Source organism: Dysidea avara, chromosome 3 (assembly GCF_963678975.1).
Source record: "Dysidea avara chromosome 3, odDysAvar1.4, whole genome shotgun sequence".
In the NCBI taxonomy this organism is placed as follows: Eukaryota; Metazoa; Porifera; class Demospongiae; order Dictyoceratida; family Dysideidae; genus Dysidea; species Dysidea avara.
The window spans coordinates 39,715,081-39,735,433 of NC_089274.1; the positions used below are offsets into that span (position 1 = coordinate 39,715,081).

At 37.3% G+C, this 20,353-nt stretch overlaps 1 pseudogene; it reads right to left on the reverse strand.

Annotated features, from left to right (window-relative positions):
- The window catches only part of LOC136250948 (ubiquitin carboxyl-terminal hydrolase 7-like), a 32,593-nt pseudogene that overhangs the window by 9,539 nt on the left and 2,701 nt on the right, over positions 1-20,353 (reverse strand).

Below are 20,353 nucleotides of genomic sequence, written 5' to 3' on the forward strand. Positions count from 1 at the left end.
TAAAATCTAATTACAGTGAAACCTCACTTAGTGGCCACCTCATTAATACGGCCACCTTGCTATAATGGTCAGGTCCAGAAAGTCCAGATGCATCTTCCATACTATTCCATTGATTTAATTTTCGTTAATAGGGCCACCTCATTAATAAGGCCAGTGGTCAGGACCAAACTGGTAAAACTAACACAATATTCCCTTAATAAAGGGGCCAGCTAAACAGACAGTCTATGTGTCACTACAAAAGTTGCTGCTCCTGAGTACCTGCCAAAAGCTATGCCAAAAGCTATGCCAAAAGCTATGCCAAAAGCTATGCCAATAGTTTTAGCAATGCGCTTCATGCTTTTAGCAGCCATTATGCCTCAAGTAACCAATCTGTGCATTATGATGAAACCTGTAGTATACATATATAGCTGTTACAGCAACTATAGCCAGGTGTTGATTTGTTGAAAACCTTGATAATAAGGCCACTTTGTTTATGGCTGGATTAACGAGTCATTAATAAGGCCACCTCACTAATAGGGCCACTTATTGTGGGTCCCAAAGGTGGCCCTATTAACGAGGTTTCACTGTATCTAGCTGAATTAATATAAGCTAAATTATATACATTTTTAGAATAGTATTAACTGCATGGGCACTGACATTAAAAAGTAATTGCACGACTCCTGTCTATCAATTACTGGAAAGCGAAGTGTCCATGTTTTCAGATAATGCTACACTCATTATACAGTGTTACAAGTGAAGAACAGTATGAGATCTGTCTCTTAGTCTATACAGTCCATTACTGCAAATCAACACCTACTGTATGCAGTAGTAGAGGAAGAAATGGGGGACAAAGGTAAGTCCTACACATTTGCGCTCCAAGCAGGACAACAAAGATAAGTCCATGATGTGTGCATTGTACATATTGCAGTACGCCAAAGGGCGCTTGCCAGACTGAAGCGGCATCTAACAGTGAAAAAATCAAGCCTGTAGCGTTACTGTTAAGGACTTTAATCAATATTTGGGGAGGCTAATAATGTACAGACACCTATGGAAAAATTATTCTGATAATCATATTTCAGTTGTGAAACAAGATATCGACCAGCGCCAACAAGTATGGACAAAAACCATTGCTAACAAGCGATATCTCAAAAATCCAGCATGTGATATAATTTGTTTATTGTATTATCTTGTAACTGTATCTATTGACTAGAGCTCATTATCTATATGACTGATCTCCACAGGCGTCTGTATGTTAGTTTCCCAAATACAGTAATGCGGCCATCTTGTGTTCGTGATGTCATTGGGGATAAAGCCCATTGAGTTATGTTTGTTTGAAGGCATTGGTAAGTTAGCTATTCAGTCAGTCAATAGAAAACTTCACTAAAATAAATTGTAACAATTTATACAGTTTCGGGTCGCACTGAAGACAACTATGAGTTATACCTCACCAATACTGCCAAGGTGGTATTGTGAGGCAGGTATTGGGAAATATCTTGTGGATTGTCATTATTTGCCACCGCCCAAAATTTCGAGGAATATTTTTGCTTCTAATCAACAATGCCATTTTGATCGAGTTGCAAATTTTGAGTGAGAAATTTTGAGTGAGAAATTTAGCATCCAATACACAAAAATTTCCCCCCTTGGAAAAAACCCCTGGTGTATGGTATGGTTTCTGCTTATCAAAATTCATACTGTTTAGTTGGTTCCTCCCTAAAGTGACACGTGCCGCTAAAAAAACAGTGTCTAAAAACCATCATGGAAATATCATACGCAGTGAAAATCACCTTTACAGAATAGTCTTACTCCATTCAGCATCAATTACAGCATTAAAAACTTATAGGCTTCCAGATATTGAATTTTCGCCACAACTCAAAATTTCGTCCGACTGCCTACAGTCGCAGAGCTAGAGGCCAAACAAAACAGCACACAGCCACCATTTTATGCCACAGCAACAAACTCCCTGGTGGAATGTGCCTTTTGTAGTTTCAATGAATGTCTGCCTTCTGCACTTCTTCTTCATGGAACCATACCAAGACATTTATTTCCCTATTGACACTTTCCTTGAAGGAGCATATTTAGTTGTCATGAAACTATTAAAGATGCTTAATGGACTATAGCAGCTAAGCTGCGCTTTTAAAATGATTGCCACGCCCCCTCCACAATCAACATGCCACGACAATGATCTAGCTTCATAGGAAAACAAGGCATTGTGCCATACCCATTAGCTTGATCTACAGTGTAGCTGAGTGGTGAGATCAAGATACTCTATTACAGCAGTCATAGCCACACGTGTATTTCATAGCTGTTATAACAAAAAGTTAACAAGCTAGTACAATAAAAAAAATTAATTTAGAAATGAAGTAGGTTCCAGTGATAAAAAGCAGTGAAACAAGTAGCAAATCCCTAGCTACTTGGCATTGTAGCAATGTGGGAAAATCCTTACTTTGGCATTACTCCTACAATGCCAAGTAGAAATTTTCCCATATTGGTACAATTCCAAGTAGCTAAGGATTTTCCCTCATAGCTACCATCATCTCTAGTTTCACTGCTTTTTATCACTGGAACCCTACTTCATTTAAATTAATAATTTTTTATTGTACCAGTATATTTTACGTGGGAAATTGAATATCTTGATGACCCCTACTACAGTAGCAACTATACTGTAACAAAAATCCCAACGCTACTTTTATATAATTCTGAAAGTGACTTACCAAAAAATCTGGTGATTGATTCATAAGAGTATCCCACATAGGAGATCTTCTGTACAGTAGGATCATAGTATTTGTAGAATAGGAGAACTTCACCTGTAGTAAGTGTAACAATCATCAGCAGATAAACTGAAGAGTCACATACTTCGAAAATCATAATCAGGTAAACAATCTTTATCTGAATCTGCAAACAAAAAAATAATACAAACATCAATTACCAACAAAATACAAACATCAATTATCAACAAAATACAAACATCAACTATCAACAATACAAACATATTATGAGTACTGACCTGGATCAAGTACTTCTAGAAATATAGGCCATGCATTCCTGTGGTCAGCTAAATCAAACACCTACACACAGAAACACATAACACTGGATACTATAGTTCACAAATCAACACTCACTGATTTCCCCATGTTATCAGCCATCTCAACTGGTGTGGGTCTTGTTGTGTTGTTATTTCTCTTCTCTAATGGCCACATCCTAATATGGTCCACTGGATAACCCTATGATGTACACACACACAACAACACACATGTACAGGAAACATGTGCATACATACATATGTACAGCATTTATGTTCTACGCAAATATTACAAGTATGTTACCATTTGTTTTGCTAGAGATATTTTGAGATCCTTCAGGTTACTAGATTTGGAGACTTTGAAACACAATGGTTTAGCCTCTCCCATGACAACCAGATCAGTGCCCACATGATCTTGAAAGTGTGCCTCTGTATATACCTGTATGTTATACAACAATGTGTAAGTTATGTGTACACATTACACATGTGCACACACACACACACACACACACACATGCCCACACACACACACACACACAAATGTGTATACACACAAACATGAACATGTATACTTATACCAAACTTAGTATCATGGTACATATATCAACAAAAGTAATGGTATTGCTAAATGCCATGGTATTTTATATGGCTGATAATGTTTCAGTTTGAAAGTGTATGAATATTTTTATAGAGTGTCTGACTGCTCTATCAATATTATTTTTTAGTTACTAATCTAATCTGTAACCACATTGCTCAATGGCAATATGTGATGTAATCAATACTAAAACAATATCACTATTATTCTCAATGGAGTCACTGTGTGTTAATTATTAGAACAAAACACTGAGGTAGTATTGACATCGTGTGTGATCATGATAATCTGAAACAAGTATCATTTTACAGTTTCACAGCAATACACCAGCCCTACACATACATGAACACACACCTCAACTTGAAAGTACAAGTGAGCCTCATTTCTTCTTATTGAGTCAAGTCGTCTAAACAAAGTAAAACAAATTATTCTACAACTAATATGGGTTCTTTACTTTTCTTCTTCAAATCTCTTCACCAAATATTCGGAAATATCATCATCTGTTACCTCTTGTAAGATGTCCACTATAATCATTTGATGGATTAGATCAACAACACAACCACTACACCTACCCATATGACTCTTCCTAATGTACACCAACATGTATGCATTAGTACAACTCCTCATTGCTGCTATGTCCTGTATGTGTGTGATAGAGAACAACGTGAACATTGGTACAATGTAAACAACACTCTAGCTTGCTTAAGGGCTAAATTTTTACATTTCTCTCTTTTTCCGTCTTTTACCAAGTCCACACAAAATTTTTATCCTTGCAACCAGAAGAGTTGTCGCTTTATGCACATAATCCTTAGTACACCCTTAATCAAATACTTGAAGACTTTGTCCCTGATACACTGTAGTACAAACCACCAAACCCTGCATGCTCATAATGGAGGTGTAATGGTAGCTAGTGTCTTACATACCTCGACTCCTCCAAAGTTATAATCAATAGCATCTCTTTTGAGGCACTAGACAACAATAACAAAGTGTACACACAATAGAAACAGGGTAGTGATTATCTGAAGGTGACATTTTGTGTGGAGTCACAGCTATTCACAGGACATGTACATAGGTATGTGTACCATTCACTGACCAAAACTTTGTAGAGAAATGAACTCATTCATATTACTGTGTAGAGTGACGACCCTTGTTAACAATTGTGACCATCAGCTATGTATGCATATGCGTATCACATCATTATCAGCATGTGCTAGTTTTAATGATAAGATGTTCACACTGTTGTCGACTGTCGAGCATAATGGCAAATGGCTAACAGTTACCACAATATGTACATGTTAATCCGATGACCAACACATGTTGCAAATTTAGGAGTTGTGCAAATATTTTTAATGGCTTTGTTGTTGTGTGCGTGACCAATCCAATTCATTGTTAACAACATTTCCTATTACAATTCTCCCCTTCAATATATGTATGATCGGGTCCTCAAGTCTAGCCGACCCATAGAAACCCATTAACAAGATGTTGTCTGGAAACCATACACTTCACATGCACTGCAATTTAGTTGTTGTCATACACAATAGATTATGCAACATAGTCAAGTCTAAATAGTATTATTAGTTTACTTCAAGAACAATTAGAGAAAGTTTATTTGATCTTTTCTCGGTCACATCAGAAGATTCCATCCCTTAACAATCATGTTAAGTCTAGTTACACTTGTGGAGTGGTTGCTTAACCCGATTAAAACCTACCAGCCTTTTGTAGTTCAAGATTTTACTAAATGCAAGCATAAAATTTTAGTACGCCATTGTTACTAAACAGAGGCCAAAAGCTAATAAGGATATTCTACCATAACTATTATTACTATTGTACAGTATAGTCCAAACCAAAAGTTTAGAATTCAAAATAGAATTTTTAATTGTTACTTTCTGCAGACAGAAGTTCTTTTGGATACTATAATCACAAACATTGGAGTAGTTGAACATTTCGTAAATGTGTGATTGAGAAACAGACATACTTGACAGGGATATTTCGGGTTTACGCTCTGATGGAAATATACGCATGACGTCTTGTGGAGCTTATGGGCTATTACGTACTACAGTGATATATGAATGAATGTACTGATGAGACAACCTGAGCTACAGTAAAATATTATATGCTTGTTCCCTAAACAGCTTTGTTTTCAATTGTTGCATCTTGTATCACATGACTGAGTAATTGACCATTTGCACGACTGCTCTAGTAGCGATGCTATGATATAATATATATATATATCACAATTTCATGGAATAAATATAAGAATTATCATGATTCATAATACATTCATCATCAATTTATTTATAGTGTAAATACAAACAAAGACTAGACGTGCAATATTATAGATATTCTACAATGAGTTAGTGATAACAATAAGCAACAAGATTGAGTTACTATACTGTGTCGTATCACCAGTACTTATGTCTTCAATTATCATGGTATCACTATGTTCTATTACAGCCAACCTCATTATTTCTACTGTTCCTATTGAGGCTCACTTGAAGGTATGCAATTACTGTAACGTGTCAGCCCTACTCTACTAATGTGATACTCTTACAAGCTGTTACTACATGATTAGCACACATCACAGTCTCACCTTGGAAACAACATCGTCGTCAAACTTGTACCATTGCTAAACAAAACAGCACATCAGTAATAAAGTGTAAATGAATTGATGGTGAGTTTTATTTAACCTGGAGCTCTGTATATAATATGCAGAAATTTATCATTACTCTATTTCATGTTGTAAAGGTACAGTGTGTATATACAGGCACATATTGTACAACTTGTACTATACCTTTCCATCACCTTTAGGATTAAGACAGGCCACATAATGACCTCCATAGTTGTCCCCACTATGTACTAACACTGCTTGTAGTGTGTAGTGAGCTGGAGTGGCCTCAGCTTCCTTGAGAAATTCATCCAACACCAGATGATCTGGGAACTCATATCTAACAAGTGTACATGTACATGATTATGCTTTGTGAGGTATATGCACACACAAACACACTACGCACAACTTGTAGTAGGCAACACACAAATACACATACACACTACTCACACTTACAAAGTACACTATACCTATCATTGATCTTAATATTGGTATCTGTTACAGGATCATACTGGAACCACATCAGGTGTAAGTGTAACACAGGTGGAAACTTGACAAAGATCACACTTTTCTTGGCCTCCTATAGAACAAATAAATATGTGTGTAGGTGGACCCTGATATTATATGTGCGCTATGTTATGTGATGTACAAGTGGACGAACAGTGTATGTTCTATTAGAGTAGTGTGAACAGCTTGGTCAGGTACTGCATAACCATCAAAAATTCAAAATGCAGGCTTATATGCATGAGTCACTTCTAACAATATCCTAAGTGTACTGTTAAATGTATGCAGCATACTTGAGCAATGAACTCACTTGAAGGCCATATTGTCCAGCATCATACTTGTTCTCTCCTTCCAGTATTTCCACTGCCACATAATCCTTAAATGACTCATACACTGAAACGACCAAAATAATCATGTTAAGGATGTCTAACAATGTTCACATACACGTTCACCATGTGTTTATATATGGGGAGCTTGCTCGCGTGCATACACACACACACACGTGCACACACACGCACACACACACACACACGCACCACACATATCATGCCAATCTACATACCATTTTTCTTCCCTTTAATGTTCAGTTGAATATCAAAAAATGTTTCAATCCTGTCAGTATGAAAACAACAATTACTAACACCTTAATATGAAGCAGTACCATCACACTCACCTTGATGACACATAGTCCACATTAGTACACTTCACATAGGACTACAGGGACACAAGTGCAACATGTAAGTTAGCTCCTGCAACTCAACTCCTGATTTAGCATGTGTGTAAATGCATACGAGTATATAGACAGGCTGCTGGCTATTTTTAAAGACAAATTGCAATGTAAAAATAATAAATTTACGGATTTGCTCATATCATAGAGTATGTACAGTAGGGACCACAAAGGAGTAGGCATGGCCCACGAAATAACATCACCCAAAAGCCAGCCTCAATTTTCCCTGACAACGATAAGGCAGTATTGCTTAGGTAAAATTAAGCCCAAACAAGCTTCCAGATTGACCTGAAATGCTTTCAACAAGTTGCTATGGAGTTTAAAAATAATTTATTTAATGGAATTTTCTACTGACTGACTGAGTAACTGACTGACTGATGCCTTCACTTGATAACGGCTAAGGCTACATTTTTCACTGTTCAAGGTCGCTTCGGCCCGAGAGGTGTCTTTTGGAATACCGCAGCAGTCAATGTACAATGCATTCTTCATGGACTTACCAGTGTCCTCCTTTGTGTCCCATTCATCTTTGCTGACAGCAAAAAGTATCGATTTGGCGATAGCACATGACGGCTTCCTTTTATAATGGAAATCGTCTGTATTTTTCATAGTGGCTGTTGTGATTGCAGAGGTGCTTTTCGAACAGTTCTAGATCTGAAATGCTATGTAACAGGTTGAACATAGCAGTTGAGAACGAAGCGTAATGGATACTTCACTTTTCAGATGATAATTGATATAGCTGGGGCACGCGGCGCCATTTCAGATGCGGTAAGCGTGGGTTCACCAGTCCTAATAATAATATTTACAAAAAAAAGTTAACAAACAAGTACACAGAAAAAATTGGAATTTTCAACTAGAGTAGGGACCATAGCACATCGATAAAAAGTACTGAAACAAGCTGGAGTAGAGCACGATATTAAATCACAGTTAAACAATAAGAAGTGTTATATCCCTACTGTGCCCAAGATACCATAATGGAAATGCACAGTAGGGATATAACACTTCTTATTGTTTTAATATGATTTAATATCATACACTACTCCAGCTTGTTTCAACTTTTTATTGATGTGTTATGGTCCCTACTCTAGTTGAAAACTCCAAATTTTTCTGTGTATGTAATATACGTACAGAGGTCTAAAATTTTCAAGGATAAAAATTTCACTGTTAACTCAAAAAACCTCGAAAGAGTGAAAATTTTACCCTTGAAATATTTAGGCCACATGCATACAGTTAATTACATGTCAGTACCATCTTGTCTGGCCTCCCTCCTAGCCCAACCTGCTACACTTTGAAGGACACTATTTTTGGATAAAATAAATTATGTGTCCACCTGGTGTACTTGACCAGCACAATTATTTTCCATACAAATTGATCTTTCTGTTGATACTATTCTGCACCACTATACCTCTAAAGGTTCTCAGCACATGAAGCTTCACCAGAGCATTCCCTTGGCTACATAGATAATGAGGACTTAATAAAAAAGATCTCATAAAATGTGCTAACTTTCACAGATTTAGTACGTCACATATTCCCTGTAACTGGCACCTGTCTAATGCACAATCTGTTAAATGAGAATAGCAAAAGTGACGACACATGCAATTATGTGGGGACAAAGGCTGCTAATAGGTTAATGTGTTTATGACAAAAGCTGTTATCTCTATATGAAGCACGCTAGCCACTGTAAACAAACAGATTATCTTAGCAAATAAGCTAATGAAGGTTTTGTTTTCTGAACATCAATGCGATTAAAATTCACAACACACCAGTGTTTGAGTGTTGCTACATACATATTAACAGTCTAAATAATTATTATTATTATGAATGTACAAACATATGCACATACATGTACCACGTACCTCCGTTTTCCCTTCAAAAAGTTGTGGAATAGTACCCTGAATGAAAAAGAAACAATATATAACGGTTTAAGTAAATGTGCATGCGCATTACTCACTATAATGTTATTTACTCAGTAAATAAAAGTTAACAGAATATTATAAGACACAGGGGTAGTGGGGGGACAATGGGTCACATGCATCACACGTCGTTTATTAGTACAGTATGCATGCGCATACCACGCATTACGCTGGTGAAATTATTACAGACAAGTATTGTATCCTTGATCATTAGGGAGAAATCAAGCTATCATGCCGAAAACATAAATACCCAGCCACCCACCCATGCATACACATGGTAACTCAGGACTAAAAAGGGCGCAGTGAAGCTGCTTGGCCAGGTAGATTGACCATGATGCTCGTTACATAATAGCCACAGTCATAAGATGACAAGTGTAATGCAGAAACCATGTACTAACTTGGTCAGGCACTTCACTTAGTTATGTTGTGGGCTGCCCAATGTTTCCCAAATTAAGCCAATCATGCACCGGGGTTTGGGTAAGCACAGCTAATACAATAAGATGTTAACTACAGGCTTGTACTCATCACACACACACAAACAAATAACAAACACAGTATGCTAAACACATGCATACATCACATACTACTACTACAACTACTACACATACGCGCACGTGCACACACACACACACACACACTACACTACCCCACATACACACACCTCCACTACAGTTCCCTTCATCTTATCATCAAGATTATCAAGTAGTACTCTGGACAACTCTTGTACATCACGCGGTGTGAAACTGTCATTAGATTCCCACCTGATGTGTATAACATGTGTTAATACCACTTGATGTATCACACATGTACACCTACCCAAATGACTTTGTCAACTTTTGAGTGGCTACTGCTTTATCACTACAATCAAACATATACACACCATTATGAGAACACTACAGGTGTAATTCATAAAATATTCTCTGCATGGCGAGGGGCACACTCTTAACAGTATCAGCATTTTCAGTCGGTATTTGATACACTGCCTATAATGGTACACATATATTTATGAGAATGGTAAAATAGTCACTTTTACAGACCTGTAATTTATTATTCTACAACCAAACACACTAATTGCATGAAGGTAAGTTTATGATGAGTTCCACTAGTGTTGGAGAGTGCACCCGTCCACCAAAAAGTAAGCTTGACTTGAACTCACCATGAACTTACCTTCATACAAATAGTAAAAGATGTCATTGTGTTTACCAGGAAACCTTGGTTAGCATTACACTTGGGTTCTGCTTTGGTTTCTTCTTCACTTTACATACATGTTATTTTTTAATTCACATTTATAAGGTAGAAAATAATATGCAATAAAAAATTATTAATTTAAAAATGAAGTAGGGTTCCAGCAATAAAAAGTAGTGAAACAAGAGATGATGGTAACTATGAGGGAAAATCTCTAGCTACTTGGAATTGTAGCAATGTGGGAAAATCCCTACTTCGGCATTAATGCTTTTTATCGCTGGGTCAATTTTTTATTACACTAGTTTGTTAACTATTTTTGTTAGAGCATAGCTATGAAATGCACATGTGACTGTGACTGCTGTATTAGGATATCTCTATCTCGCCACTCAGATATTAGATCAAGCTAGTAGGTGTGACACAACGCCTTGTTTTCCTACGGAGCAAGATCATTGTTGTGGTGCATTCTAATTGTTTATGGGGTGTGGCAATTGTTTTAAGTGCAGCTTAGCTGCTACCAGTCCGTTACATGCCTCACAAACAGTTTTGTGACATCCAAATAGACTCCTTCAAGGAGAGTGTAGATATGGAAATTTAATGCCTTGGTATGGTTTCCTGGCATGAAGAAGAAGAGGATCATTTAATTGAAGGTAATTGATGCTAAATGGAGTAAGACTATTCCGTAAATGTGATTTTTGCCACGTGTGATATTTCCGTGAGGTTTTTTGACGCGGCTTTATTAGCAGCACACATCACTTTAGGGGGGGAACCCTACTAAACAGTATGACTGTACCGTTTGATAAGAGAGGTGAATCATTTTCAAGTTTCATTTTTTTTATTCGTGAGAGCTGTAAAAGTAGTCACAGTAAAAAAGGAAATGTATCATACATACACACATAAAATTAATACTAAATATGAATGGAAACATGCACACGTGCACAAATAAGTACACAAATCAGTACACACCTTCCTGAACTTGTTAGTGAAGTACATGGTCTGCAATAAAGAGTTCAAATAAGAAGTAGCACCCTGACTCTTCAGTCCAACATAACCGGTATGCTTCTTGGAGTCCCAACTGATAAGGTGACACATACACAATGAGATTTAGTGGAAACTACACTTACTTGATACCATGTGGAGCATCCGCCACCACACAAGCTTGTAACTCAATACCATCATCTTTAATAAATCCTTTACTGGGGTCCAGTACTTCCTATTGGAGTATACACAACAGTCAAAACAATAAGCCGTATGCAACTTCTTAAAATGAATTGTATAGTTCCCGGACAGTGGAACAGCTGAGAGGTTTCTTATGAGAAGAACTAAATTAAATAGTGACAGATATTGTTCATACAGATAGATCCGAAGAAGAAATTGGAAGTGCTACCATTTTGGAAAGTTGGAATTCCCACCATCACCCAGTTATGATGAGCTGCCAGCTGATGACTGGGTCGATGATAACTTTCCTCTAGTCAGGGAAAGCAGTGTTACTAACTTACTACATATCTGAAAGCAAGAAGTGGAGAACTATCACACTGGGGTTCAGTGTGGACACCTATTTGTACTGGAAATGGCCAAGTCAGGTGACACTGCCTACATCAAGGCTAAGTGTCGACCAACCATGAGAAAGGACCCTGAATTTTGTTGAGAGTGGTTTACTGACAGCTACCAACTATAAATTCTTGTCTGGGGAGACCCAGACTTGCATGCATATTGCTGCATTTCTTATCACTTTGTCAGAAGTTACACCAAACTTGTGTACATGTAGGAGGTGTGCATAACCCAGGCCTACACAAGGTGGACAGCAATCTTTGTCACTGAATTAGAGTTTGGACTGAATATGCTGCAAAGTGGAAGACTTGCTACAGCGAATTGAGTGCTGGATGTGAGCAACATTGGGAAGTTGAGAGAAGCAGTTTCACCACCAACTAACAATCCTAGTTTGATTGCAAATTATGTGAAATAGCTCCAACCTGAAATATTTCATAGTTCAGGCCTTAAACCAATGGCAGAAGAGGTGGAGCTTGTGCTAAGTATGAGCAACGGACAAAGAAACAATCCATTGTGGTTAGATGCAAGAAAGTGGTGGGTAACATTCAGCAACTTTGGCAGTTAATGTCTGTAACAGGACGCTAAGTTAATTCCTTGACTAGTAAAACCACTTTTTTCTTGGAAACTATGGTTTTCCGCATACCGCTGCTTTGCGGGGGGGTGATCATGAGAAAGATGCCATTCAACAGTGTGTTCTCTTCATCATCATCTACATATGTGTAACATCCATATTTCCACCATATTTCCAGTATCATTGTGAATGTCTTCAGCATGATCTGCAAGGTATCTCTGGCAGCACTCTTCCTTGTTTTGGTGAAGGAACAGAAGTATAGCTATTAGGTGTTTTAAAATAGACTGGAAGTAAGTCTCTGTTTGCTCTCCTTGGCCCTTTGAAATCCAAATAATGCACGTTGCAAATAACTATGCCCTGGGAAAGGGCACCACTTGCTACCATGAGGACCTTGCTTCGTACTGTTTATCTCATGAATTACCTCCTGTTTAAGACCATGTATATCCTATATTGTGAAGCCACAAGGAAAAACTACAGTGAAGATATGAATAAGGCTTGCTTATTAATCCTTTTCTTTTCTGCAGAGGAAGACTGAAGATTTTGGTGTCTATTTGAACTATTTTATTGCAAATCATTTGCAACTATAATTTTTTAGCTGAACTTTGTGGCTGCACTATTAGAGTATCCTGATCAAGCACTAGTTGATGTGGTTTTTGATCTGATTTCTTCTAGACAGCCGAATGCCTTTCTATGATGACACAATGGTTTTCCTTTGTACTATATGGGCTGATCTATCAGATGCAACTCCACTGTAAAGTGTCTTGATCTCTTGTATGTATATTTGCCTTTACGTATAATGAAACCGAATTGTAAGGCGAGTTCCTTTGATATGAAATTCACCACAGAACACTCCTGTAGTAGAGAGTACACTTGTAGAGTTTAAGTACATTGTTTTTGAAATGTGAAGAGTTAGGAAATGCTTGAGAATATGTTTTACTCCATTGTACCTCCATACAGAAACTCCTCTCCATTGGGTGTGCTTTCTACTGTAGATCAACAGTTAACATCCAATTAAGTGTGAAGCAATTATGCTCATGTACGAACATATGACAATGGCAATTTTTCGGCTCTGTACAGTGAATGGGACTTACTAGAATAAACTTGTTGGTGCCAGCTGGATGGCAATTAATACAGTATGCAGCAAATTTGAAGTTTACTGGCTAACACATTAACATGGCAATAAATTATGATAAATAACAAATAGTACCCAGTTATTATTTCTACAGGTATAAGGAATTTTAAGTTCAATGGACAAATTTCATTATCCTTTTAAAACTTGGAGAGGTGACTTAAGACATTGACACCTACAAATAATGTTAAATTTAGGTTGCTAGGGGCAACGGTAGATAAGCTATCCTTTCAAAATTTGGAGAAGTTATTTTAGACGTTATCACCTAAAAATAATGGTTGCTAGGGGCAATGGTTATTTCTATATGCTATAAAGCCTTATTATGGAATTTGTCTATTAGAGACTTAGGGAGAAAAGGGAGTTCGCCTACACCTGCAGATATACTAGTGAACATTTATTCCCTACTTCAGTCTATGCCCATGACTGAACTAGGGATTAAGTATATCTGGAGGTGTAGGCAACCTCCCTTGTTTCCCTACTTTTTTTCTATGATCCCTAATCAAACTTAAAATTCCTAATTTTCCTTATACTTGTTTGCTTACTTTTTTGTAACATTATTATGACTAGTGAACCAGCACATACCGCATCAAAAGAAAGAATGCACCAGAGTTAACATTTTTGTCTGAGCGCACGCCCAACTATCAATTACTGACTGGAAAGTGAAGTGGCCATTACGCTTTGTTTACAGCTATGCCCAGCCTGTTACACAGTGCTACAAATGATGAACAGTAGGAGAAGTGCCTCTGCAATCAATCCGTCACGATGAAAAATACGGACGATTTGTGTGCCCCAATTATCAATTACTGACTCAAGCTATTACCTTTTGCTTTCAGCTATGTTCAGCCCATTGCACAGCGTTACAAGCAAAGAACATTAGGAGAAAAGCAACCCTGCAATTAATTCAGTCTCCATGGAAAAATATGGACAATTCCTGTTACAAATGTAGGGATGCCATTGTGCTACCGCAAATCGACAACTTGGGCTGTCAGCATAAAGAAATGGGACACAAAGGAGGACAGAGATAAAGTCCATGATGCATGCATTGTACGTACTGCGGTATGTCAAAAGGCACCTGTCGGGCTGAAGCAACATCGAACAGTGAAAAAGTCAAGCCTCATTATCGAGTTACGCTTGTCTAGCCAGTCAGTGAGTTAGCAGTAGCAACTTTTTGGAAGCATTTCAGGTCATACGAAGGCACTTTTGGACTTGGTTATACCAAACCAATACTGCCAAGGCGACATGAAGGTATTGTGACACTGGTTTAGAGGTGATCAAACCTTCGTGATCTCTACTACTGTACTGTATGATATTCAAATTTACCAGAGATCACATAGTTCATTACCTGCCATGCCATAAAATTGCCATATCCCCAATCATTCTCTTTAGAATGGTACCAGTGTACAATATCTGAATAACAAACACACAATAATACCACTTACCGCCTTATAAATTAAAGGAACTGCCTAACACATAAAAAAAAGTACACAGTTTTATATACGCACCTTTGGAATGATTGTCTTTCTCATTGGCAAAGTTAACTAGAGTTATTGTTGCTCTGGCATAACAAGAATATCCCCTACAAGAATACAATAGTAGTAGTACATGATAAGCACACACTATGTACAGTATGGTATACACAATACAAGTAATACTAGATTGTACATACAACCATTAGCATCATCATTTGTAATATAAAAATTGTATGATTGTTTTGAAACATTACTCACTGCAATTCATCACTCTCAGGATTACATTGTACAAATACTCCAAGACCTCTCACCCTTCCTTCCTTAGTAACAGACTCACGTGACATCACTAGTAGCTTCCTGTAGTGTACAACAGTGGAATAGTTGTGTGTGTACTACACATGAACACATAGTCTATATGTTCATAGTCAATTGGTTTAAAGTGTATTAAGGGGTGAAGTGTGCATCTAGATTCCAAGTTTGCAGTAATATGGTAAGTTTTCGAACACTTAAGAATTACAAAAATTACTAAACTACTAAGCCATCAAAACAATGTATCATACCAACCTCAAACATGTGACATACACACACATTAATACAGTCAACACTAGGATGATACAAGATAATGACATACCATGGTAGACCACGAATGTACGTTGGACTACTCAGAATGGAAGAGTTCAACTTGCTGATGATGTTATTGATGGCAAATCGTATTACTCCTTCTGGTTTGTAGAGATAATATTCAATGCTACCTTCTGGAGCATCAGCTACCACATAAGCTTGTAACTCAATACCATCATCTTTAATAAATCCTTTACTGGGGTCCAGTACTTCCTATGGTATACAAAATTACGAAATTTTCTCTACACTAGTTGGTGAACTTTTTGCAACATAATTCATCAGCTAGTAAACTTCACATCACAAGAAGGAACATTGCCAGACACATGAGACTACAATTGTACATCATCAAAGTGTCTTGTCTCTATATAAGCAAAGTAGCTACTCCACTTTCTGCCTATTACATAATACGTGAAGCTGCCTAGAACAAATCTACTTACTCTGCCTGCTGGAGGTGTGGTGCTAAATATATGTTTTATTATTGTGAGCAGCAACACAAAGCCATCAACTAGTGCACTATTGCGAATTGACACACTGCACTGTCAACAAAAAGAATGGGACACGAAGGAGGAGAAAGGAAAGCCCATGATGTGTATATTGTACACACTGTGACATGCCAAGGGCTAAAGAGATGTGCAACAGCTTTATTTGTATATTTTGTGCTTTTTTGGACTATTTTACACAATTTGTACTTGCAATTTTAGCTGAACGCTCTACAAGATGACTTGCTACTTAGCTGAATGTTTTAATAGAGTGACTGCACTATTAGAGCATCTCAACTGCACACTTGGTACAGAATAGCTCAGTGGACCTGATTTTGTCTAGACAACTGAATAGTTGATTAATCTATCTACATTTGGTATACGGGCTGACTCAACTTTTGCTCTGTTCAGATAAGAATTGTGCACCTGTATGAAAATATCATTTTCATTCTTCAGCTTTTTGGGCCACATTGTGTGTCTTGTATGCTCCATAACAAAACTTACCGAATTGTAAGGTCACTATGGTGAGCTCCATTGGTATGAATCCACTACAAAATTATTTGTAGGAGAGAGCTTTGAGTTAGAAATGAATTAGGAAACACTTAAGGGTTCTACTCCATTGTAACCCCATAGAGGAGAAATTGCCACACGTTTCCTCTCAATTGGGTGTGCCTTCTACTGTAGATCAACCGTGCAAGGCCACAGTGGACACCTGATTAACCCTGTGAAGCAATTGTGCTCGAAAAACCAATGCACGGATATCTACAATGGTAATTTTTCGGCTGTACTAGTGCACAGCAATTGAATAAACTTGTTGGTGCCAGCAGGATGGCAGTTAATATGAGGCAAATCTTGAGTTGACTGGTGCTATGGTACAGGAGTCAACATGATCACAGACGGATGGACCACCATGTAATATAGCATGGACTGACAATGTCAAATGATTAATGTAATATAACCGTAATAACATTATATAATTCCAACAAATGCCCACTATTCACCTCTGTAAATGGACCTTATCCGCAATGATGTCAGAGCGTTAAATGGAGGCCGATAGTGTGGACACTTTGTACAGGGGGATATTGGCAGAGATGGCGGTTCGCTATGTTAACGTTTGCATACTGCAGCAAGGGACAAGGTGAGGCATACATACTTAATTTCAAGACAAATGTGCATGGTTTTGCATCGATACCAAAACTTAAGTCTGGTTTCATCTGGGGGACTATTTCGCATTGGCATACTACACTAACTAGCCTCTTACCTTTATTATCCAATAGTTACATGTTGTGAAATCCGCAAACAAAGTTCATTTTAGTGATTACATACGAAATTCCCATACTATACATGGCCATTTTGTCAATTATGACGTCATTGCGGATAAGGTCCATACTGGAAAATATTTCAAGTAGCATATTAATATGGCAATATGATATTAGGTAGTGGCTTTTTAATTATTTTTATACACTTAAAGTTTATTACCTGCCATGTAATAAAATTGCCATATCCCCAATCATTCTCCTTAGAATGGTACAGGTGTACAATATCTGAATAACAAAAAAATAATAATACCATTTACCACCTTATAAATTAAACAAACTTCCCAGCTTTCAAAAGTACACAGTTTTATATACACACCTTTGGAATGATTGTCTTTCTCATTGGCAAAGTTAACTAGAGTTATTGTTGCTCTAGCATAACAAGAAGGGTGTAACTAATCACTGGACTGGATTACTGGACTGGAACATTGGACTGGACTACTGGACTGACATATTTTGGGTTTTTACACATTCTGAGGTTGGTTTTATTGATTCCTGCTAACCAAGGGCCTTCAGAAAACTTGCAGTCTGTTACTAAAATGATGAGTATGAGGAGTGGGAGTAAGCAAAAACTGACTTCTAGTGATTTCACTTCTATTTATTATGTTCTTCTACAGTACATACACCTATACTACTTATCAGTATGCTACAGGGAATATGCTAGTTATAGTTAACCAATTGGAGATAGTAGCAAGCTTGTACAATGCTAATAAATTTGGTCACATATTATAGTACGCCAACCAGCACATGTAAGAACTAATCATGATAGCAGAAGAAACTCTACAGTTGTGTAATGAGTTTGTATATTACATGTAGGAACAAATTTAGCTACAATAGATTATCTTAGGAAGGATAGGTTGTGTCCCAGGGGTCTGAGCTATTTAGTTCAAGGATACAGTGTAAGATAGGGAGCACAAATATAGTAAAATGATTTTTGGTTAGCTACTGCTAGGTATTACAATCTCCAAAACACAATACTAAGAAGTGTATAAATGCTGTAGAACACAACAAGTAGTGAGAAGTCAGTTTTTGCTTACTCCTGTAGCAGGCTGCAAGTTTTTTGAAGACCCTTGGTTAGCTAGACTCAATAAAACCAATCTCAGAATGTGTAAAAACCAAAAGTATGTCAGTCCAGTAGTCCAGTCCAGTGTTCCAGTCCAGTAGTCCGGTCCAGTGATTAGTTACACCCTAACAAGAATATCCCCTACAAGAATACAATAGTAGTAGTACATGATAAGCACACACTATGTACAGTATGGTATACACAATACAAGTAATACTAGATTGTACATACAACTATTAGCATAAAATTGTATTCTTTTGAGATATTACTCACTGCAATTCATCACTCTCAGGATTACACTGTAGAAATACTCCGAGACCTTTCACCCTTCCTTCCTTAGTAACAGACTCACGAGGCATCACTAGTAGCTTCCTGTAGTATAATAGTTGTCAGTATAATAGTTGTCACTATAATACATGTGAATATATAGTCTATATGTTCGTAGTCTTGAAATTGATAGAGTATTTTGAAGGATGAATTATACATCTAGATATTGACCAAATTTTAAGTTGGCAAGTTTTTCAAATACTTGAAGTAACTTCTGACTCTTATACCATTTAACACAATAATCACCAAATTATACCTCAAACACATGACACACATACATATTAATACAGTCAACACTAGGATGATACAAGATACTGACATACCATGGTAGACCACGAATGTTTGTTGGATTACTCAGAATGGAAGAGCTCAAGTGGCTTATACTATTGATGGAAAATCGTACTACTCCTTCTGGTTTGTAAAAATTATCTTCATCAATCTCCACAACACTGTCAGTTTCATCTTTAAGGTATAAACCAAACCAATACTAATTCATAAACAGTTTTGAAAAATGCAAGCAGTGTAAGACTGTGTAAAATACCAAGGCATTCAGCAGAAACAAAATGTAGTAATACATCAATTTACTATCAAACAGTGTGGTAGTGCTATATACAGCCATAGTAGGGTTCCCCTTTAAAATGATAGGCAGTGCCCAAAATGTTGTGGTCAAAACCATCATACAAACACCATACTCAACGAAAATCACATTTATGGAATCTTATGTAGCTTCAAATCCAGCATTAAAAACAAGAATTTGTTGAAACCCAAATTATGGTCTGCCTGTCTGACCATAGTCGCAAGGCTAGAAGTCAAACGAAGCAACGCACAGCCACCATTATGTGCCACAATAACAAACTCACTACTTTTTCTGGTTCCGACAAGTGTCTGCCTTCTGTGCTTTGCACCTCAATTACATGGTCATCTTCTTCTTCATGCAAGGGAACAACCATACTGAGGCATTAAGTTTCTGCATTGACATTTTCCTTAGAAGAGCATATTCAGAAGTGACAAAACTATAATTTGAAGCATTTTAGTTACTGCAAGTGGATTAGATACGTGTAGCTACACTTATTAAACGATTACATAAACCAACCACTTCCCCTAAGTGATCAGAACATGCTACCAGACTTGTTAAGATTAGAGCACACCACGGCCATGCCTCTTAATAATCTAGCTAGTTATGCTGCAGAAAACTAGACATGGCAAACTACGTCTCTTAATAACATATTGCACAAAGTAACTCACTCAAGACAATCAGGGAGATCGAGATACACTAATAAAGTAGTTACAGCCAAACATGTCTAACATA